This window comes from Carcharhinus amblyrhynchos, chromosome 24 (genome assembly GCF_965287045.1).
Source record: "Carcharhinus amblyrhynchos chromosome 24, sCarAmb.v2.hapA, whole genome shotgun sequence".
Taxonomy (NCBI): domain Eukaryota; kingdom Metazoa; phylum Chordata; class Chondrichthyes; order Carcharhiniformes; family Carcharhinidae; genus Carcharhinus; species Carcharhinus amblyrhynchos.
Window position 1 is genome coordinate 44,195,954 of NC_137347.1, and position 23,678 is coordinate 44,219,631.

General features: G+C 44.6%; 1 long non-coding RNA gene across 1 annotated transcript; it reads left to right on the forward strand.

Moving 5' to 3' along the window:
• The first annotated feature begins 1,911 nt into the window (after positions 1–1,911).
• On the forward strand, positions 1,912–13,341 carry LOC145357860 (uncharacterized). Its single transcript, XR_013889377.1, has 3 exons — positions 1,912–2,122; positions 11,933–12,043; positions 13,060–13,341. It is a non-coding gene; the product is annotated as an uncharacterized LOC145357860 (long non-coding RNA).
• The last annotated feature ends 10,337 nt before the right edge of the window (positions 13,342–23,678 follow it).

Consider the following 23,678-nt stretch of genomic DNA (forward strand, 5'->3'; position numbering starts at 1 on the left):
ACTGAGATTTCCAAAATTAATTTCCTTTAATATTTTTTACAATGAGCAGATTGAAGGTACTGGATCCAAATTTTCTGTAGTAATGTTTTATTTTATGAGTAGAAATTTCAGAAATATGTCTCCCCATTGGTCTTTACTATTCATTTTTCACATTAACAAAACAGCACAGTGGGTGTCACGATGGCACAGTGGGTTAGCACTGCTGCCTCACAGTGCCAGGGACCTGGGTTCAATTCCGACCTCAGGTGTCTGCCTGTGTGGAGATTGCACATTCTCCCCGTGTCTGCGTGGGATTCCTCCGGGTGCTCCGGTTTCCTCCCACACTCCAAAGATGCACGGATTAGGTTGATGGGCCATGCTAAATTGTCCCTTAGTGTCAGGGGATTAACAGGGTAAATATGTGGGGTCACGGGAATAGGGCCTGGGTGGGATTGTGGTTGGTGCAGACTCGATGGGCCGAATGGCCTCCTTCTGCACAGTAGGGATTCTATGAACAGGCTTTGACAGAACTTATTCTGGCCACTTAGAAAATCTGTAACATTTTTACAGATATACCAACAAAGAAGGGATGAGATGATAAAAGCAAATTCCTGCTGGAATCTGAAACCAAAAGAGAAAATGCTGGAAAATGTCAGCAGGTCTGGAAGCATCTGGAAGGAGAGAAAAGAGCTGACGTTCCGAGTCCTGATGACCCATTGTCAAAGCTGAAAGGGATGAGATAATAATTGTCTTCCTTTTGTCTTTATCTTGCAGTCTGAAGTCTCCTCGAGATGATGTTGAGTGATTCTGTTGCAGTCTATTAGGTTCCCTCATTATCTCACTCTGAACAATTAATTGATCCTTCAGTTTGTCATTTGTAAACACGTGATTCTTGTGGACAAATAAAGTTGATTGTGCTATCTCAGTGCGTTACCTGGTGTGATAAAATATTTACATTTCCATTTTAGTTTCATATTCTCCCTCTTATAAAATAATCTTGAGAGAATTTTTTGTGAAAATGACATCAGATGAATATGTTGTGCTCTGGGATCGTACAGGCCACAAATGTTCTGGTTGGATTATTGTGCAGAGTTGACAGATCTCAATCATGGGTCACTTTGGTGAAATTAATAAATTATTTATAAAATAAACGATTTTCTTTGTCACTCCTTCTTTCCCATCTTCATATTATTCTAGTCACCTCATGATTTTAATTTTGCTTTGCTTATCAGACATGCAGACATCATTTTCAGAACAGCATAGATACAGCTGCCTGTATATTGTGTGTGAAAATTAATCACTGACTGTAAAAATGTGTCTGTCAGAGAAGATAGAATGGGTGTGTCAGAGGCTTTTGCAATCAATGTACAACAACATTGTGACGGCCCATATATCTTTGGGGAAAAACAGTTTTCTTATCTCGGGGTGATGGTCTCCTTAACAGCTAAGTTTCTAAAGGATCTGATTTCTGCTAAACAGCCACTGGCTTAAAGTGAATGATCATGTGACCAGGTTGCCCAGGAGATATTGGAAAAAAAGTCAACATAAGTTAGTTCCGGGAGTATTGTTCTGGGTTCATGCAGATGAGTTTTAGAACTTAGAACAAACTGGGTAAAGTAAACATTCCTTTCAGTTGAAATTCTAGGGGTGGGATTTTCTGGCCAAGCTCCCCTAAAGGCCACAAAATCCCACCTGAGGTCAACAGAGTGTTGCATGATCCGTGTCCCACCCACTACGATTCCCATGGCAGGTGGGATGGGAAAAATCTGCCCTTGGTGTACATGAAAAAAAATTAAACTCCTGTTTTAGCTGAAGATCTACTAACAGCAAGTAGAATTTCAGAAAAAAACAAGCTGAAGGGAGAGAGGGAGTTTCCGTTGCAAAACTCCCAGAGTTAATAAATATCGGAACCAGGAGAGTTCTCTCCCGAGGTCGCTAGCTTTAAGACTCTAAAATCTAAAAACGTTGCTATACTGAATGGGGAGTTTGCAACCTTCGGATGGTTGGAGAAGATTTGAAGGGGCAACTTGCTGGAAGTGAGAGGAAAGTCAAAGAAATATCAGTCCTTCTCAGTCAGTTAACAAGAAGTGGCAGGTTTATCGCTTGGTCTCTAGATAACGAACTGAGTTGACAATTTTGGCGTGTAAGTAAAATGGATGTAGATGGAAAGTGGGGTTAATGTATTTGATTTAGAGTATAAGTAATTCTGTTCATTTTATTTTTATCATCTTTAACATAACCGACTTTTTAAGATAACACAGAGCTGTTCCAGTTCATGTTCTTTGATTTTTCTGTTTCTGAAATTCTTTTGTTTAAACTATTCTTTTTTGCAAATATCTGGGTTTTCGAAATCTAAACAAAAGCTAAAAACACTTCTGGTCCTGACTGAAAGCATAACAGTATAAAATTTCACAAGAGATTTAAAAAAAACTGCTTTGATACCTGTCAAAAATTAATAGCTTAGAAATAAGAATTTCACAGATGTGTATTCTCTAACAAACAATAATCTGAATATGTTGAAGTTTTAATTCCAACACTTCTTAAAGTAAAAGCTTGGCTGTTACAGTAGAATATTTTGTTGGAGATTTTCAATTTCTAAATTGTTGTAAGATTTAGCACATTGTGGTGTTTCTAACACTCGCGGTGTCACAGGTAAACGTCAGAGTGTTGGATTTGTTTTCCCTGTGGAAAGAACAGAAAGATATAAAATATCAAACGATGCAATGCTATCTTTTTTGCTGTTATTTTGCAGACATTTTGTTGCTTCAAAAGGATTGACCTCTGGTCCTTTGTCTGATTTTATGGCAATGATGAAATGAATTACTACAATAAAATGAGATTTTGGTTTTTAAAACAATGAATTGCTTGGAGAGTACCGCAACCTTTCCAGGGATTATTGCAAGCTTTGGATAAAAATGAGAAGGAATACCGCAATGTTAATAGCAGTTTCTCCTTTATTAAACATTATAACACTATTACTGTCTGTTTCATAAAACTCTGATCAAAATGCTACAAATGCACTTAATTACAATCTGATCTTCCATGTACACCATCACCCACTATTACAGCACAGCTGTGGAGTTCAGGGTGGCAAATTAAACTTCTTATTTAAAATCTGCATTGTGTATTTATTTTATGAATATTCTGATTGGTTAAAACCCTTTCATTCATATTCATCAGGGAGTACAGAGTAAAGGTTGGACTATTTAATCATTACTTGAGTAAGCACAAAACCTCAGAAAAAAAAAGTTTTGCATTAACACAACTCAGAAGAATTTTGCCTTGAGTTACACTGGGGGACTTTCTGTTGTAGCCTGGGTGAGCAGAGATAAAACATTGGGCTTCCTCTTTTATTTCTGTCCATTTCTCAGAGACGGTTCCTGGTGTGATTTGAAAGCGCTGCCCAATACCAGGCAAAGGATAACTGGATGTAATGCCCAGTGAACGAGTGTCACATCAATAACTTCAAACAGGAATGTCTTCCTGTGGAAGCTTCTGGAACTTTCTTTTACATTTTAAAATTGGCACTCAAAAGGCGGCAAAGATGACTACCACCAGTCAAGTGAATTTTGCTTGTATAACACAGACTATGTGAAGCTTCCAGAAAGTTCTAATTGATTCACCCTGGGTGGGACCTCCTCCTGGAATGGACATGCCTAGACAGCACCCGTTTGTGTCATTCAAACCTGACATTATTCGAAGTTCACTCCAAACACTAAAGCAAAGGACCTCTCAACTCCCCACGTTTGCAATTTAACAAAACACAGCTAGTGAGAATATGGAAGTTATCTCAAAGTTAAATGTGAAAGACCACCATCTATCTCCTGTTACATCGTGCTGGCTGTGGACTCAGAGAGTGATTCAGAGAGAGATCCGGACAGTCTGCCGAAAGACACAATGGGTGGGATTTTACAGCCTAGCTCACCCCGAGACTGGAAAATCCCACCCGAGGCCAACGGACCTTTCCATTGTCCGCCCCTTGCCCACTCCGATTCCTGTAACAGGCAGGGCAGTAGAATTCCAGCTGTAGAAAAGGGAGTGTGACCTTTGTCTTTTATGAATAGGCAGTAACATCTTCAAAAAGCTTCCTCAGATTCTTAAATCACAAGTCATCTGTAAAGAAACTAGACCTCCTGATATTAAAGCTACGAGTGCCTAGTGCCATGATTTGCTGAACAATCATTGTTTTTTGGGGGAATTCTACAGTAATTCCAATATCTGACTCCAGTCATCTGAACTCATCCAAACTACAACTTGCATGAGTGCATGTAGTTACGTGAACATGCAGATGAGTGTGTGCATGTGTGTATCTGTATTTTTATGTGTCTGTGCGTTTGTGTATGTATTTTTGTGTGCCTATGTTCTTGTGTGTGTACATGCATACACGCATGAGTGAGTGCTAAGTAATTGATGAAGGTTGTAGCCTCATATGAATAAATAACCTTCTTTAATCTTAAAGTCACAAAAGTCTACTGTTGATCCTTTAAACTGACCACACAACAAAGGAGGCTCAGACACACATATCCATCTTTCCTTAGATAGCACCTAACCCATGACCACTACCATCTGGAAGGACAAGGGCAGCAGGAACCTGGGAACACCGCCACCTCCAAGGTTCCCCTCCAAGTCACTCATCATCCTGACTTGGAAATATATCACCGTTCCTTCACAGTCACTGGCTCAAAATCCTGGAACTCCATTCCTAACAGTGCCAAGGGTGTACCTACACCTCAGAAACTGCAGCCGTTCAAGAAGGAAGCTCACCACCACCTTCTCAAGGCAATAAAGGACCAGCAATAAATATTGGCCCATATTTAAAAACTGTGTGGTTTTCAGATTCTTGTGCAACACACTTGTGATTCTGCAAACTGTTTATTATTAAAGGTGATTCTATAGAAATCCAAATCTAAGGATAATCAAGTCCTAATTACCAAATCATTATCAGGATATAACTATCTCTTTACCTGGGTATGTATTGTTTTGCTGATAATTAAAAGTGCTTTGTCTAATTGCACACTTCAGGATTCTCTTTGCAATGTTGCTCTTTCTCAGCTGAGGAAATAGCAAAGCATAATATGAATTATTAAATTATTATCCATGGCTTAACTGCCTCTGCTTGTCATCTAATTGATTCTTTTCTTCATATTCCACCTGCCCCTTCCCTGGCATTCTGCCCCTGCCCCGCAGCCCCCCCCCCAGAATTCTGCCCCTGCCCACACCCCCCTCCCCCAGCATTCTGCCCCTGCCCCACATCCCCCCTCCCCTGGCATTCTGCCCCTGCCCCGCACCCCCCCAGCATTCTGCCCCTGCCCTGCACCCCATTCCCCCAGTATTCTACTCCTGCCCTGCAATCCTTTTTGACCTATGTTCTGATGTGAGGATGTGACTAGTAGAGTTGATCAAGGAGAACCAGTGGGTGTGGTTTATTTAAACTTCCAGAAGGCTTTCAACAAGGTCTCACATAACAGGCTACTGTGTAAAGTTAAAGCACATGGGATTGGGGGTAGTGTCTTGAGATGGAGCAAAAGCTGTTTAGCAGTTAGGAAGCAAAGAATTGGCAGTCAGTGACTAGTGGGGTTCCACATGGATCTGTGCTCGAACCCCAACTGTTCACATTATATATTAATGATTTGGAAAAGGGAACCAAACGTTTTATCTCCACATTGCAGATGATACAAAGTTGGGTGGGAGGGTGAACTGTGAGGAGGATGCAGAAATATTTCAGTGTGATTTGGACAGGCTGAGTGAATGGGCAAATGCATGACTGCTATGGTATAATGTGGATAAATGTGAGCTTATCCACTTTGGTAGCAATGATAGGAAGGCGGATTATTATTTGAATGGGTGTAAATTGAGAGAGTTGGACACCCAGTGAAACCTTGGTGTTCTTGTGCATCAGTCGCTGAAAGTAAGTGCACAGGTACAGCAGGCAAATTGTATGTTGCCTTCATAGAGAGAGGATTTGAGTATTGGGATAGGGATGTTTTGCTGAAATTATATAGGATGTTGATGAGGCAACATCTGGAATGTTGTAGCAGTTTTGGTGTCCTTATCTAACCATCAATGGATCCATGATTTCCAGGGCCACTTCCTTAAGTACTCTGGGTTGGAGATTATCAGGACCTGGAGATTTATTTACCTTCAATCCCATCAATTTCCCCAAAATCATTTTTCTACTAATGAGGATTTCCTTCAGCTTCTCACTAAAACTTGTTTCTCGCAGAACTTCTGGTAAATTATTCATGTCTTCCTTTGTGAAGATTGAAGCAAATATGGAGACTGAAACCCATAATCACAGATGTTCCTTTAACACATGCATTTCCTGTCTAATCTTTTTCCCAACATTACCACTGCAGTTTGATGTTCTGTATACCACCCCCCACCAATGTTTTTTGCCCTTTGCTGTTTCTTAACTTGACCTGTACAGATTTCACATCATCTGCACTAATATCCTTCCTCAATATCATATCAATATAATCTTTGATCAACAATGCAACTCCATCACATTTTCCTTTCTGTCTGTCCTTAAACACTGAATAGCCCTCAGTGTTTCATTGCCACCCTTGGAACCATGTCTCCATAATGCCATCTATATCATAACCTTTTACATTTATCTATGTAACTAGTTCCTCCATTTTATTCCAAATGCTCCGAGCATTCACGTACAAAACCTTAATGTGAGCACTTTTAACATTTCTTCTCCCTTTCCTACTATTTTTTGCTCTGTCCTTATCTGTCTCTGGCCCTTGATTTCTCTGCCCATACTTTCCTTATTCTCCTCACTGCCTTTTCCTCTTGTTCTGAACTCCGCCTGCTCTGAGTAAAGGTCAGATAAATAACGTGGCCAATTATTTACAATCACCTGATATATATTATCGTGTAGCTGGGAGAAATCTGTCCCAGGATGGTCACAACCTCGTTTGGATGGGTTCATTCAAAGGTTAGTAACTATTCTGGCTGGAGATCAGAAATGTGGCTTTGTAGGTGAGAAGGTCAGTTTGGGTTTTCTATTCCTTGGCTATCATTTATCTGCATGTTTCTTTGCAGTTTCTTAAAACATTTGACACAGGAATTTGCACTGGATGTGATGGGCAGCAGAGTGGGAATTCCTAACGTGTAACTTTAACAATAATGTTTTGATATGAAATTTTCCATCATGAAAAATGCAGTTAGTTACTGTATATTTTACAAGCTGGAAGCATTAGTATGTGGAAGACACAGCTGTGGGTATAGACTGATAAACTCGTGTTGATTTGCTACAATACCTGGCTGGCTGTCTTCCTCAGACTGGACTGTTTCACTAATAGTGTTCAGGATTGAAGGAGCGCTGCAACAAGGAGATGGAGGGCTGGAATTTAGGGGCTTTAGGGATTCTGTATCTGAGACTTCTTCAGGTGGCTGGCTATCTGTCACAGTTGATTCAGAATATAGCTACAGAAAGGCAATGAGGAAATCATTAACATGGTGCAGTAACCCAGTAGAGAAGTGACAAACAGACTGAGATCTTATAACAAGTAACAATTAAGCTTTGATTAAAACTGATGTTCAATTTCCTCTTTGACCAACTAAATTGAATTAAACTTGTCACAACTTTGCTGTAAAGTTGAATGTTACACCATCTTTTCCAGCATCATTTTTCACAAAGCAGTCTGCTTTGTATAAGTTTGTCCACTTGTAACATGTTAAATAAATTATAAATCAATCAAAAACCTTAGCAAGGCATATCGGCATCTGAAAAATGTGCTGGTTAGGGCGCATTGACCGTGCTAAATTCTCCCTCAGTGTGCCCGAACAGGCACTGGAGCGTGACAACAAGCGGATTTTCATCGTAACTTCATTGCAGTGTTAATGTAAGCCTTACTTGTGACATTCATAAATAAATAATAGCTTTTATTAAATACTTAATTTGATTATACTATTAATCACTAAACAGCAAGCATCTGAACGGAACCAACTTTGAGCAACAAGATAACATTTGCTCAAATTTGGATTTCTGATTTTATTTGTTTTTGTGTCTTGGTGATAACGTTTCTCAGAGAAGCACTCTGTGAGATGAAATATTATATATACAATTATAATAAAACATGATGAATTTTCTTACTCTTTTGCCCATCAGGCGTCAGGTCAAATTGTCTAATGCAAAATTCAGAATCATTCTGTCAGTCTGTGAATATCAGTAGCAGCCACAGAGCAGCAGAGCAGACCGCACTCAGCTCAGCACAAGGTGGGCCATTGATAATGAAGTCCACAGGATGCAAAGGTCCCTGTGAATGGTTCTGAAACTCTTCACAGATCGCATCATGAAAAGACCACAGCTGACTTCAATTCCATCAGTTTAGTGTCTGATAATCTGCAGACAGTCACTATGGAAACAAGCTTATTTGAGATTATTTTAAGCTTTTAGTATAGGTGGAAGCATTCCTACGCTCTCTGACATATTAACTGTGCCCTTTAGTCTTTGCTAGACTACATCAGTTACACGTAGGTGCGATTTTCAGCTTGCGTTCACCATCAGAACAGTGACGCAGGCTGCAAATTTAGAGATTATGTTCTGTGATTTTCCTCACGTCTCACCAAGGATGTTGCAAAGTTCCACCCACAAAGTGCGAGAACCTCATTTCCATGTATTTACATACATTTTAATGTAATAATTAGCCCCCCCTATAATTTCCCCCTCGCTGTATTTTCAACAGGTTCACCCAGAAATGAAGCTGTTGAAGGGACTCCTCTGGGGGTGGGTATTGCCCCTGGGGGAAAGGGACATGCCCCTGGCACTGGATAATGACAGGTGATGGCCAATTAATGGTCAGTATTGTCTCAGCCAAACTTATCTTTATTTATTCAGCTGATGTGGGCATCGCTGGTTGGGTCAGCATTTATTGCCCATCCCTAATTGCCCCTGAACTGAGCTTGACTTTCTCTGAGGGCATTTAAAAGCTGTGGGTCTGGAGTCACATGTAAGCCAGACCAGGAAAGGTCGGCAGATTTCCTTCCCTAAAGAACATTAGTGAACCAGATGGGTTTTTACCACAATCAACACTGGTTTTATGGCCATCATTAGATTTTTAATTCCAGATTTTTGGGGTGGGGTGGGGGAGGGGGTGGGGGTTGGGGGGGGTGTGTGTGGAAAGACGTAACATTGAGAAAAAGTGGGGAAAGGGGAAGTGGGGGGAGAAAAGGAAGGGAAAGGGAGGATAAAATAGGGGGAAAGAATGGGAGGGGAAGAAAAATAAAGACAATGAAGAAATAAAAGGTAGAGAACAGTAAAAAATTAAATAAAATGAAAACAAAGGAGTGGAGGTGGGGTAGAGTAAATCATTTGAAGTTGTTGAATTTGATGTTGAGATCAGAAGGCTGTAAAGTGCCGAGCCGGAAGATGAGATGCTGTTCCTCCAGTTTGTGCTGAGCTTCACTGGAACATTGCAACAGTCATGATAAGGAGATGCCGGTGTTGGACTGCATTGCAGCAGGCCAGGGCCCGATGTGGGCGTGGGAGCAGAATCGTGTGACAAAATACCAAGCAACCGGAAGGTCAGGGTCCTGACTGCACTCAGACTGAAGGTGCTCAGCAAAGTGATCACCCAGTGTACTCTCCGATATAGGGGAGACCCCACATTGGGAGCAGTGAATGCAATAGAGCAAATTGAAAGAGTGCAAGTGAAATGCTGCTTAATCTGGAATGAGTGTTTTGGACCTTGAATGGGAAGCATCAAAGAGGTAAAAGGGCAGGTGTTACACCTTCTGGGATTACATGGGAAGGTGCCATGGGTGACGGGAGAGGTGCTGGGTATCGTGGAAGAGGGAGCAGTCTCTGCGGAATGCTGATAGAGGTAGTGAAGTGAAGATCTGTTTGGAGGCATCACGTGGAGTTGGTGAAAATGGCGGAAGATTATGCTTTTCACATGGAGACTGGTGGGGTGAAGTGTGGGAACAAGGGGGACTCTAACTTCTTTCTGGGAGGGAGGGAAGTGGGTGACGGTCGTGGCGCAGGAGATGGACTGCACTCTGTTGAGGTGGGTGGGAAATCATGATTGTGGAAAAAGGAGCGCGTATTAGAAGCACCATTTTGGAAAGTGGCATCATCAGAACAAATGCGACGGAGGTGAAGGAGCTGAGAGAAAGGGATAGAGTCTTTACAGGATGGAGGGTGTGGAGTGCTGTAGTCCAGATAGCTGCGAGAGTCAATGGGTTTGTAACGGTTATTGGTAGATAGTCTATTGCCGGAAATGGAGACAGAAAGGTCAAGGAAGGGAAGTGTCTGAGTTGGAGCAGGTGAAGGTGATGGAGGGGTGGAAACTGGAAGCAAAGTTGATGAATTTTTCGAGTTCTGGGCAAGGGCATGAAGCAGCACCAAAATCCTCATCAATGTACCGGTAAAGGAATTGTGGGAGTGGACCGGGATTGGACAGGAACAAGGTGTCTTCCACATACTGCATAAAAAGACAAGTGTAGCTAGGGCCCGTGCAGGGACCCATTACTACACCTTCGATTTGGAGAAAGTGGGATGAGTTAAAGGAGAAGTTGTTGAGAGAGAGAACGAGTTCAGCCAGGCGGAGGAGGGTGGTGCTGGATTGTTCAGGCCTCTTTTCAAGGAAGAAGTGAAGAGTTTGTTTCCATAGTTACCAGTATAATCAGAGTAACTAATCAAAAAGCAGAAACCGTGCTGGCTGGAAATCTGAAATAGACAGAAAATGCTGAAACTTCCACTGGAACCAAGTGTTAACTCAGTTCCTCTCTGCACAGCTGCTACCTGCTCTGCAGAATATTTCGGTTTTAATGCTGACTAGGTGTTTCGTATATCAGTACATGGCACCCCGTGTCCCCCATTCCCCCATCGCATCCTCCTTACCCCTGCCAGAGCCCAGCAATGCTTCAGACGGGGTAAAGGGTGACATCCATGTTATGTACATTTACAAAGTGCCCCAAAGCTGAAACTTGGATTCACAGAATTCCAGCAATGAAGAAGGAGGCCATTTAGCCCATCGAGTCTGCGCTGACTTTCTAAAAGAGCATCCTTTCCAGGCCCACCCCTCCACCTTACTCCTATAACCCTGCGCATTTTCATAGAATCATTGAATCCATTTATTACAGAAGGAGGCCATTTGGCCCATCGAGCCTGCACCGACCACAATCCCACCCAAGCCCTATCCCCATAACCCCACATATTTCCCCTGTTGATCTCCCTGATACTAGGGCCAATTTAGCATAGCCAATCAACCTAACCTGCACATCTTTGCACTGTGGGAGGAAACTGGAGCACCCAGAGGAAACCCATGCGGACACAGGGAGAACATACAAACTTCACACAGACAGTGACCCAAGGCAGGAACTGAGCCCGGGTCCCTGGCACTATGAGGCAACAGTCTAACCATCTTTCATTGCCAATCCACCTAACCTGTACATCTTTTGACTGGGGAGGAAACTGGAGCACCTGGAAGAAACTCACTCAGACACACGGCAAACTGGAATCGAACATGTGTCCCTCGCGCTGTAAGGCAGAAGTACAAACCTTCAGCTGAAAAGCCAATGTCCAAATACACTGTGGCTTTCAATGCCCCAAGAATTATATTTCTTTTAAAAATTCTATTTGACTAAAATTTACCATGTATTTGATTTGGCCGTCAGAGCTTCAGACTTCAGATGGCATTGCTTAATGTAATGTTGAAAATGCATTTGTAAAGTTCCCCCATGGTTTAATTGTTGACTGCAGTGGGTAACGGGAAGGTCTCTTTGCCCAAACCACTCTGTTCAGAGTGAGCTGGGTCTTGGCTGGAGATGTAATAGGTGTGGGAGAGTTGACAGGGGAAAATAAACCACTCGAGATCCTGCTGCTACTCATTATCCAGTCAGTATTGTTGGGAAATATTTATCTACTGACACTAAACAAGAACAGGATGAAGTTTGGCTGGGAAAATGCTGACTGTTAATTGGTTCATTACCATTCCTTATCCAGAGTCACACGAGAGAAGTGGACATTTAGATTACAGACAGCAGCTGTAACATGTGGGGGTGAAACAAAATCTTGACATCAACTGCAGAGGACGAGATAAGCAAACTGGAAAGGGTGAGCAGTTTCTCATTTCTATTTAAATTTGAATAAGGAAAATAATTGATTGGCTGACTACCTTCAGGATGTCTGGGATGTTTGTATCCAGCAAGTGGTTTTGGAGTCTCTTTGGGAGATTTTCAGAGTTTGCAGCTACAGATGTGATTCCCAAAGCATCCTTTAAGTTTTGAATGATCTTGCCCTTGTAGAATGCGGAAATGCTGTTATCCTCCTGCACATACTGATCAATTATCCAGTCTATCATTTCACAGTCATCCTCCCAATCGTAGGGAAGGATCAAGGAGCTTTCTCTTATCCAAGCTCGGCCAGTCTGGCTCTCCAAAGTTGCATTATTCCAAGCAAAGAGACTAGAAAAGGGGAATATAACTATGAGAAATAAATAGGCTACTGAAAAAAAAACCTCTTGCACAAGTAGAAATAATTTGGAAAATCTTAATCTGGTTCGAAGCAGATCAAATCCACACTGGAAAATTTAGAAATACTATAAACAAAATAACCATCAAGGTAGGAACTTCTGGGTGGCATGGTGGCACAGTGATTGGCACTGCTGCCTCACAGTGCCAGGAACCTGGGTTCAATACCAGCCTCAGGTGACTGTGGAGTATGGAGCCTGCACATTCTCCCTGTGTCTATGTGGGTTTCCTTCCACAGTCCAAAGATGTGCAGGTTAGATGGGCAATTTAGCAAGGCCAATCCGTAAGTGTCCCAAGATGTGTAGGTTTGGGGGATTAGCAGGATCACCATGTGGGATTAGGGATAGAGCCTGGGTAGGATGATCTGTCGGAGACTCGGTGCAGGCTCGATGGGCCAAATAGCTGCCTTCCCTTCTACGCTGTACAGATAGTATGATCCTTTTAAATATTTGCTTCAGTTTTCAGTGGGATTGGAATTTCCCGAGGAATGTACTTTCACCCTAAATCCAACTGGGACAATGTGTTTGACCCCCTGTCCTTCTCCCTCACTGAGTTACTACCTGATATCTGACTTTACCAAATTATATGTTTGTTTTTCAGACTGTGCCGTGCATCTGCTATTTCATATCAAAATATTTCAACTGGTTCAAGTGGCCATGTCACTAATCACAGCTTGTTTATACTTTACCAACCTTGTTCTCAGTTTGTTTGTGTATCCAGGATACCATATTCTCGATCCAGCATTGCTGTAATGTTATAATGGAAAGGAGGGGATAAACTGCAAGGAGGGCGATGCCTGGCTGCACGGATTGGATCACACACAGCGGACAGATTTACAAACTGATTGAAAAATTAAATGTTTTGAGGGGAGAGGAAATCTGATGAAAGAAAAATAAATATTCCATCAAATTTCAGGGTGTCCCAAAATGTTCTCCTTCTTCAAATGGAGCCACCTGCTGTTACGTGAGAAAACCTGGCAGGCAATTCATGCATAGCAAGATCCCACAAACAAGCAATATTCTACTGCTGGTGTTGATGAATATAAAAATGGGTTTGTTACATACAGATGGAGGGTGGCTTTTCCCCCAGAGCGCAGAGGCCTCTGATCTGCCCACCCGCCCACTCCCGTCAGCTCACTGCTTCCTCACTCCAGCAGTACAATCACACAGCGTTCTCAATGTCAGCACCAGGGCTGCTCCACTGACAGACCCAAAATTCAGTGGAGCCTCACTACAGCCCCTGCTGGGTGCAATCGAGGCCAGCTGCATTGACTTTTAACCCTCTCTGCCCACAGGACATCCAGCAAGTGGCTTGAGAGGCAGTGGCAGCGGTGGGCAGTGCCAGGCAGTGCCAACATGGTGCAGGAAGGGGACAAATGATCTTATCTGCACCATGAGATTAAGTCAACCATTGCATTACTTACACTAACCCAGCCCTTTGCCCGCCCACCCAGTTCCTCGCACGCACACCCAGCCCCTCGCACACTCACCCAGCCCCTCGCACACCCACCCAGCCCCTCGCACACCCACCCAGCCCCTCGCACACCCACCCCTCACACACTCACCTAGCCCCTTGCACATTCAGAGGGCTCTCACTCATGGTCAGTTTAAGGGACATCATCATTCACTCACGAACCCTAACATCTCCATCTGGCCTCATCTCTGTTGGAGTTCACATCTCCTTCCCGTACATGGCTCCACTCACTGCCCACATACCAGCCGCCCTTATCATCTGCCCTGTTATGCATCCTGCTCACACTCTCTCCCTCTGTCTTCATCCAGGTCACGCTCACAGGGAGAGGTCCCAAGCCGGGAATGGGGGTGGGGTGGGGTTGGGGAATGGGGTGGGAGGGGTAGAGTGCCACAAAACAAGCTCCTCTCAGTTCAAAAACTAAGCCATAGAGCTTGCCAGAGAGGACAGTGACCATCCCTGTGCTGACAGCGAGGTGAGGGCACATACCCAAGTGAGGGTCTTACACCAGCTCATCCCTCAGACAGCCACACTGGGGGTGCCTTGTCCAGCTTCAGAGTCACCTGCCATGTACAAATAACCTCTCCTTTCTTTCGTTGGCCCCTCTGGAAAGACCCCAAGGACATCACAAACCGGGCCCTCAGCTCCAGCCTTTAGGACACCTTGGATACAGAAACCAGGGATGGGATACAGAGCAGGAGACCCAGCACAGGGTTTGGACTCATCCTCACCCTCCACCAGCCCAGTGACACACACCTCAGTGAGATCGTGTTCTACAGCAGCCTTGGGGGTCACAATCTGACCCACGGCAGGTGGAAACAGGGATTTCCAAGTCACTGGGACTCTGAGGGCAGCTGGAGGCCATGACTCTGCTGAGTCCAGATCCAATAATGAGCTTCCAGACTCACTCCTAAATCAGCTGGAGCTGCAGGGACCATCCCAGGAATATCAGGAAGTGATATTAGCCGTACTCCTCAGACTGGACAATTCTGTCCATGTTCAGTCTGAGTTGGTGGTGTCGATGCACTGAGGTCAACACTGGCAGATCAGCAGTTGCTATGGTGACCTTGGTCCAGGACATTGCTCCTGTACTGGTCCAGGAGCCGCACTCCATCAGTGTAACCATTGGTGACATTCATCAGTGACTGTGCGAGGGAGGGGGGGTCGCCTGGATCTCAGTTCTTTTAATAATCCAGTTACAATATACACTGACCCAAAAATGAGTTCCTGAGTGTAAGAGCGTTCCTGGTATTGGACCTTTGGCCTCACCCGCTGGATTACACTGGGCAGTTCACCCACTGGGTGTCACTGGGCAGTTCACCCGCTGGGTGTCACTGGGCAGATCACCCGCTGGGTGTCACTGGGCAGTTCACCCGCTGGGTGCCACTGGGCAGTTCACCCACTGGGTGTCACTGGGCAGATCACCCGCTGGGTGTCACAGGGCAGATCACCCGCTGGGTGTCACTGGGCAGTTCACCCGCTGGGTGCCACTGGGCAATTCTGGAAGTGGTTCTCATGTGAAAAGAGGAAAGTTACTGGGAGTCATGGCGATCGGGAGAGAAGAGCCAATCTGGGTGGGAGGTTTGGGGAGACTGAGATGTGACATGGGATTTTACAGCCTCACTCCACCCAAGACTGGAAAATCCTGCCCGACTTTCCAGACTTTCCCATTGTAGATTTCCGGCAGTGGGAGTTGAGCTGTCACACGGGAAAGTTGGAGGCAGCAGTGAGGTGCGGTGAAATAAGAACATAAGAACATAAGAAATAGGAGCAGGAGTAGGCCATCTGGCCCTTCGAGCCTGCCCCGCCATTCAATAAGATCATGGCTGATCTGTCGTGGCTCAGTTCCACTTTCCCGCCCTCTCCCCATAACCCTTAATCCCCTCTCTTATCAAAAACCCATCAACCCGCTTCTTAAAAATATTTAGCGAGGCAGCCTCCACCACTTCAACGGGCAGAGAATTCCAGAGATTCACCACCCTTTGAGTGAAGAAGTTCCTCCTCAACTCCGTTCTGAACTGCCCCCCCTTTATCTTGAGGCTGTGCCCCCTAGTCCTACTGTCTTTTTTGAGCGGGAAGAGTCTTTCCACCTCTATCCTATCCATCCCATTCATCATCTTATACGTCTCAATGAGATCTCCCCTCATTCTTCTAAACTCTAACGAGTACAAGCCTAGTTTATTCAGCCTCTCCTCATAGCTCAACCCCCTCAACTCCGGCATCAGCCTAGTAAACCTCCTCTGCACTCCCTCCAAGGCCAAAATATCCTTGCGCAGGTGCGGCGCCCAAAACTGCACACAGTACTCCAGCTGCGGCCTCACCAATGCCCTATACAGCTGCAGCAAGACCTCCCTACTTTTATATTCAATCCCCCTCGCTATGAAGGCCAGCATCCCATTCGCCTTCCTGACCACCTGCTGCACCTGCAGGCTGGGTTTTTGTGACTCATGCACAAGGACCCCGAGGTCCCTCTGCACCGTCGCCTGCTGCAGTTTTTCGCCACGTAAGTAATAGTCCTTCCTACCATTCTTCCTACCAAAGTGGACCACCTCACACTTGCCAACATTAAATTCCATTTGCCATTTCCTGGCCCATTCACCCAGCCTATCTAGATCCTTCTGCAGACTCTCCACACCCTCCGCACAATTTGCCTTTCCCCCAATCTTGGTGTCATCAGCAAATTTCGACACCCTACACTCGGTTCCCTCCTCCAGATCATCTATATAAATGGTAAATAGCTGAGGCCCCAGCACCGACCCCTGGGGCACCCCACTAGTCACCAACCGCCAATCCGAATAGCACCCATTGACCCCCACTCTCTGCCTCCTATTTGACAACCAATCCTCTATCCACGCTAACACCCTACCCCCAACTCCATGTCCTCTGACCTTCTGCAGTAACCTCTTGTGAGGTACCTTATCAAACGCCTTCTGAAAATCCAGAAAGACCACATCCACCGGCTCTCCTCTATCCACCGCCCTAGACACATCCTCATAGAACTCCAGTAAATTTGTCAGACACGACTTCCCTTTAATGAAACCGTGTTGCGTCTGCCCTATCAAGCAATTCCCTTCAAGATGCCTCGCAATTTCCTCCTTAATGACGGATTCTAACATTTTACCTACCACAGACGTTAAACTAACCGGCCTGTAATTCCCCGCCTTTTGCCTGGCACCCTTCTTAAACAACGGCGTAACATTAGCCGTTTTCCAATCCTCCGGCACTTCCCCGGAATCCAGCGACGTCTGGAAAATAACCACCAAGGCATCCACTATCACCTCCGCCATTTCTTTCAGAACCCTCGGATGCATTCCATCCGGTCCTGGGGACTTGTCCACAATCAGCCCCTCCAGTCTGTCGCGCACCACCTCTCTAGTAACAGTAATGTCATTAAGACCCTCCAGTCCTACCACCTTTCCATCGCTAACACCCGGCAAATTATTCACGTCCTCCTCCGTGAAGACAGAAACAAAAAAGTTATTCAAGACCTTAGCCATATCCCCATCCCCTACCACTAGGTCCCCTTTCTCATCCGCTAAGGGACCAACGTTCACCCTAGCCAGCCTCTTCCTTTTTATATATTTATAAAAACTCTTGCTATCCTTTTTTATATTAAGTGCTAGCCCAGCTTCATAGCTTCTTCTACCCTCCTTTATCAACTTTTTTGTCAATCTTTGTTGACATTTAAACCTTTCCCAATCCTCTTCTCGCCCACTGCTCTTAGCTACTCTAAATTCCTCCGCTTTTAATTTAACACTTTCCTTCACCTCCTTCGTTATCCACGGCTTATTACCTCTCTTCCTACTGTCCTTTTTAACCATCGGAATAAATTTCTGCTGAGCACCAAGAAAGATCTCCTTAAAGATCCTCCACTGCTCCTCAGCAGACCTACCTTCCAACGCGCTCCCCCAGTGCAGCATCTATTTTTTACAAACTGACTGGGAAAGGATTGCCAGTTACACTGCCTGTAGACTTGGTGTTCCAGGGCAACCCATGCTCAGGGCAACCCAATATTACACAGAAGCCTCACGCACGCCCTAATCCACAAACTCCCTGGGCACAGCAATTTGGCAGACAGCACACTTCTGGCTCACACTGAGTGTGTACTTCCCGCCCCCTGTCCTGGATGCTCTGAAGCCTATTTAGCAACTGGAAACTGGCACTGTGCCACCAAACATTCAGACCAAATGTTCCCACCTTCCCAGCAACAATTAAACTCAAACTAAACTGACACTGATTAAAGATGTTGAGGTAACAAAATCACTGAAATGTTATTCTGATAACAAAGAAATAGTTGCATTGATATAGTGCCTAGCCTGACCAGCTGATTATAGCCAGTGAGGTATTTTTTGAAATGTAGTTACTGTTGTGCTGGGAACGTGGCAGCCACTTTTGTGCACAGCAAGATCCCACAAGCAGTAATGTCAGCGTGACCAGATAATCTGTCCTTCTTCAAAGTAGTGCCATGGGAATTTTGTTACATCCACCTGAGCAGGCAGGTGGGGTTTTATTTTAATGTCTGATTCAAAATACAGCAGCTCTGACAGTGTAACGTTCCCTCGGCACCATGCTGGAGCACCAGTCTTGTTTTTTGTGGGACTTGAACCTGGAACCCTGTGACTCAGAGGAAAATTGATATCATAACTGGGATGTTATATGATGATATCCCCATGGGAATAGCTTGGTCCAAGAAGGAAATTGATTTGCAGTTGGGAAACAAATGACTGGATTTTTAAGACTTTAGTTTATATTTTTATATCATTAACTTATGACTAACCTCCTTTCTTGAAGGTGCTTTGAGGGAACCTCATTTATCCTGGAGTCAAAGTAGTGTTCATCTGTTCTGTCTTTGGTACAGCGATTACTGTGACTGCCTCTATCCCCACAACACTCGTCCTCTTGCTTATTCTTTCTACGGCCACAGTTGTAACATCTGATCTGATGTACTTTGCAATGTCCGTTATCAGACTGTAGCTCACAATCTGTGAGAAAATGGAAAAATGTCATTCAGAACCACAACACGCGGAAATGATACTATTTCCTGATGTTGTAATGGCTAAAGGCAGACCAGAATGTCCTGGTTCCATAACCAATATACTCCGAGTTCAAGCTTGTGATTGCTGCTTGATCCAGATTGCTGGATCTCTGGGTGAGGACAGATTGAGGTCCAACCCTGGTGTTCTGCATAGTCAAACAGTCTGCTAACTCTTACTGTTCAAACTCCTTAAGTAACTGCCTTAAGGTACTAATGGTGACTGGGGGGCTGTGCTTTCTGGACCCCTGCATTTAACTATGGATCTGCCTTTCTGAAAGAATGCATGTTGAGAGTTCATTAGTTGGAACCAGAGCAGCACCAATTCTGAGATGATACATTGCTACTGCTCCCTGCTACTCCCACAAGCACTGATTCCACCTGGACTTCAAATCAACTGAGTTCCTTCCCCCTTCAAACATTCCCCAGACAGACAGACCCTTTGTGTTGCTGTAGTGACAGACTGCCAGTGCAGTGACAGGCCACCAGTGCAGTGACAGGCCGCCAGTGCAGTGACAGGCCGCCAGTGCAGTGACAGGCCGCCAGTGCAGTGACAGGCTGCCAGTACAGTGACAGGCCGCCAGTGCAGTGAAAGACTGCCAGTGCAGTGACAGACTGCCAGTGCAGTGACAGACCGCCAGTGCAGTGACAGACCGCCAGTGCAATGAAAGACTGCCAGTGCAGTGACAGACTGCCAGTGCAGTGACAGACTGCCAGTGCAATGAAAGACTGCCAGTGCAGTGACAGACCGCCAGTGCAGTGACAGACTGCCAGTGCAGTGACAGACTGCCAGTGCAATGAAAGACTGCCAGTGCAGTGACAGACCGCCAGTGCAGTGACAGACCGCCAGTGCAGTGACAGACTGCCAGTGCAGTGAAAGACTGCCAGTGCAGTGACAGACTGCCAGTGCAGTGACAGACCGCCAGTGCAGTGACAGACCGCCAGTGCAATGAAAGACTGCCAGTGCAGTGACAGACTGCCAGTGCAGTGACAGACCGCCAGTGCAATGAAAGACCGCCAGTGCAGTGACAGACTGCCAGTGCAGTGACAGACTGCCAGTGCAGTGACAGGCCGCCAGTGCAATGAAAGACTGCCAGTGCAGTGACAGACTGCCAGTGCAGTGACAGACTGCCAGTGCAATGAAAGACTGCCACTGCAGTGACAGACCGCCAGTGCAGTGACGGACTGCCAATACTGCAGAGCGGAGGTATAACTGGGAACTTATCCTTCACACTGACTTGGCTCCGACACAGGAATGTGGATTGGGAACAAAGTTCTCCAGTCTCAGTTTGGAACTCAGTTTTGGGCCAGTGGACTGACGAATGGCAGATGGAGTTTAATTTAGAGAAATGCAAGGTGATGCATCTTGGTCAATCAAATGAGGGCAGGACTTACTCAGTTAGTGGTAGAATGTTAGGGAGAGTTACAGAACAAGAGATCTTGGGGCACATGTTCCTTGAGAGTGGATTCACAGGTGGACAGGGTAGTAAAGAAGGCGTTCGGCATGCTTGGTTTCATTGGTCAGAACATTGAATACAGGAGTTGGGACGTCTTGTTGAAGTTGTACAAGACATTGGTAAGGCCTCACTTGGAATACTGTGTGTAATTCTGGTCATCCTATTATAGAAAGGATATTATTAAACTAAAAAGAGTGCAGAAAAGATTTACTAAGGTGCTACCGGGACTTGATGGTTTGAGTTATAAGGAGAGGCTGGATAGACTGAGGGGTGATCTTGTAGAGGTCTTTAAAATAATGAAGGGCACAGATCAGCTAGATAGTCAATATCTTTTCCCAAAGGTAGGGGAGTCTAAAACTAAAGGGCAAAGGTTTAAGGTGATGGGGAGGAATACAAAAGTGTCCAGAGGGGCAATTTTTTCACACAAAGTGTGGTGTCTGGAACGAGCTCCCAGAGGTAGTAGTAGAGGTGGGTACAGTTTTGTCTCTTAAAAAGCATTTAGATAGTTACATGGGTACGATAGGTATAGAGGGATATGGGTCAAATGTAGGCAATTAAGATTAGCTGAGGAGTTTAAAAAAGGGGTGGCATGGACAAGTTGGGCCGAAGGGCCTGTTTCCATGCTGTAAACCTCTATGACTGTGACTCTGTAACCCACCTCCCGTTTGTCACAAACACCAGGGTTAAGAATATTCCCAGGGCTGGTGGTTACATGAGCTTGATGACTGAAGGGATCTGATGATAGCGCCTGCCACACTCTGCGATTGAGGATCAAGCCCCAGGATTAAGCTATGAACAGAACCCTGAGCCGGGTAATTCTGGAGCAGAGCTCAGAGCTGCTGCATTGCGCTGCCAGTCAATCAAGGTGCAGTAAGCTACACACATGGTTGTAAACCCAAACCACACTGCTGTCCATGTTCTGTCTGGCTCATTTTCTTTCTCCATTTTCACTGATGGGTTCAGTTATTCCTCCTGAATCTGCTGTTACGCTCTTTCCCCAAACTATATTTTATTCACAAAACCTGTAAATGTTCCCAAACATTTCAAATTGTACATTACTGGAAGTGTAGTAGATTTTAAATTTTCTCCAGACGTCAGAAGTGGGAACTTACAGCCTTGCTCATTCCGAAACCGTAAAATCCCACCAGAGCTCAACGGACTTTTCCATTGTCCGTCCCTCGCCCGCTCCGATTCCCGTGGGGGGGGCAGAACGGTAATATTCTGGCACATGTTCCACTCTGAGCTGCCTCAGTACACTTTCGGTACTCTTGTTTATTTTGCAATATACATTCCATATCAGGCTTCCAAAAATATACACCAAAATATTTTCTATTTAGATTGGAACACAATATCCAGGTCCTTTGTAAATTAAGAAACCATTCTAACTTTTGAAAATTTGTCTGTTAGTTTTCCTCCACCCAAAAGCTGCAGCTTAATTTTTTGGGGCCTCTTTGAAGATCGGCAAACAAACACAATTTGCAGAAATGCCTGATGGCCAATCGTGTGGGTGGACAATACTTTTCAATTTGTACAAAGGATGACGCTGCCTTGAATTGCACCAATCTGCACCTAACAATCAGTGATTCTTTTTGCACCATTTCCACTGATATCAGGGAATTGTGACCAAACAAACAGCCAAGTGGAAACTCTAGACCAAAGAGTTCTTCCGTAACAACTATCCAAACTGAAGAGATTTATTTCAGCCTCCCTGCATCTATGTGATTAACAGAAATCACGGTCGCAACACAAAGGTAGTGGCTCACTGTGAAAAGTGATGCCAGGGCAGGTAGAGAAGTGTCCATCTGAACAGGCTGTACTCTAATCAGTGACGTGGATGGGTCTATCTGTTCTACTGCTGCTATGGATAGAGTGAGTGACACTGAGTGTTGAGAGGTGCTGCCTTTTTTCACACACCTACAGGAATAAAAGCACCATGTGTTAGTGTGGTGGCTAAAAAAAAGAGTTGATTATTGGCAATTTTGGGTGCACAATGTTTTGCTGCAATGCTTGTGTGTGAATGGGCCAGTGTATGGGAGGAGGGGAAGAAAGGTCACAAGAGAAGAATGGTACTTTCCTGATCTTGAAGCTTTCCATCTCTCTGTGGCCCAGATCCTCTCTATTCAGTGAAGAACACTCATACTGTGTGAGGGGTTTGAACAGCAAGAGTTTTCCTCTAATTCAGCTCCACATTCTTTTGTTATTAACAGCTCTGCCCTGCCAGCAGCAGTAATGAGATGCTGTGCACAGACTAATGGGAACCTGGAGGTCACCCTGCATTGTGCCGTGTGTGCGTTAGTGACATGTTAGGCTTGCTTTGTGGGGTTACCTTTCCAAACATTCACAGAACACATTTTCAGCACTGGTAATGAAGTTTAATTTGCTGTGATGTGTGAATGCGGCCAATGCCTACAAAGAACCTCTTTCCAGGGACCATACAGCCACTCTCAGTCAATGTGATGAAAGGTGCACAGTTAGTGGGGGGGGGTAATTTGATGTTGTGCAATGCAGGCTAAGGTTATTTTCACATCTGTTTCCAGGTTTTCTTGATGGCAGATACCCTATTAATCCAATTCAACCAATACCTGCCCAGGAACCTGAACACAACATTAACATGGGAAGATAAACTGGCATTCATCAGAAATAACCTCTATTGCCTTTCTGACAAAGAGACCTCGAAAGAAGCAACCCCCAGAAAGTGGGGCAGATGAGCTCCTTGCTTCAACAACCTCTTTGATTGTGCACAACAATACTGAATGGCCACTCAGCAGGTGCTGTCTTTAGGAGCTGCAGCTGTGTCCTATTTCCTGCTGCCCTTTGCATTGGGTCCATTCCATATTATCAGCTCCTTGTGAATATCTACAGCTGATTAAGGGCATTCGATTGTGCACACACACCTACCATCATCGTAGTTCATGGTCTTCTTAGAACATTTTCTTCCATTTGTTGGGCTATGTCTCTTATCAATGAGTCGATCCTCGCTGGAAAAATATAAAACATGACTTATACTGTCACTTTATTCATAAGCACATTGTTGTTAAGCAAAATATCAATTTTACTATTCCTCTATTTATTGTATTTCTGTTATAGTTTTATGATAAACATATTCTCCCACAGTGTTGGCCATGTGAAAAAGAGGAACACAGTTCTGTAATGGCAAAAGCACTCAGTTATATAATGTGCAAGGTATTATTAGGGCCAATGATTTACAACAACAGAATCTCAAATTCTGCTTCCAATAGAAGACACTTTGAAATGTTTTT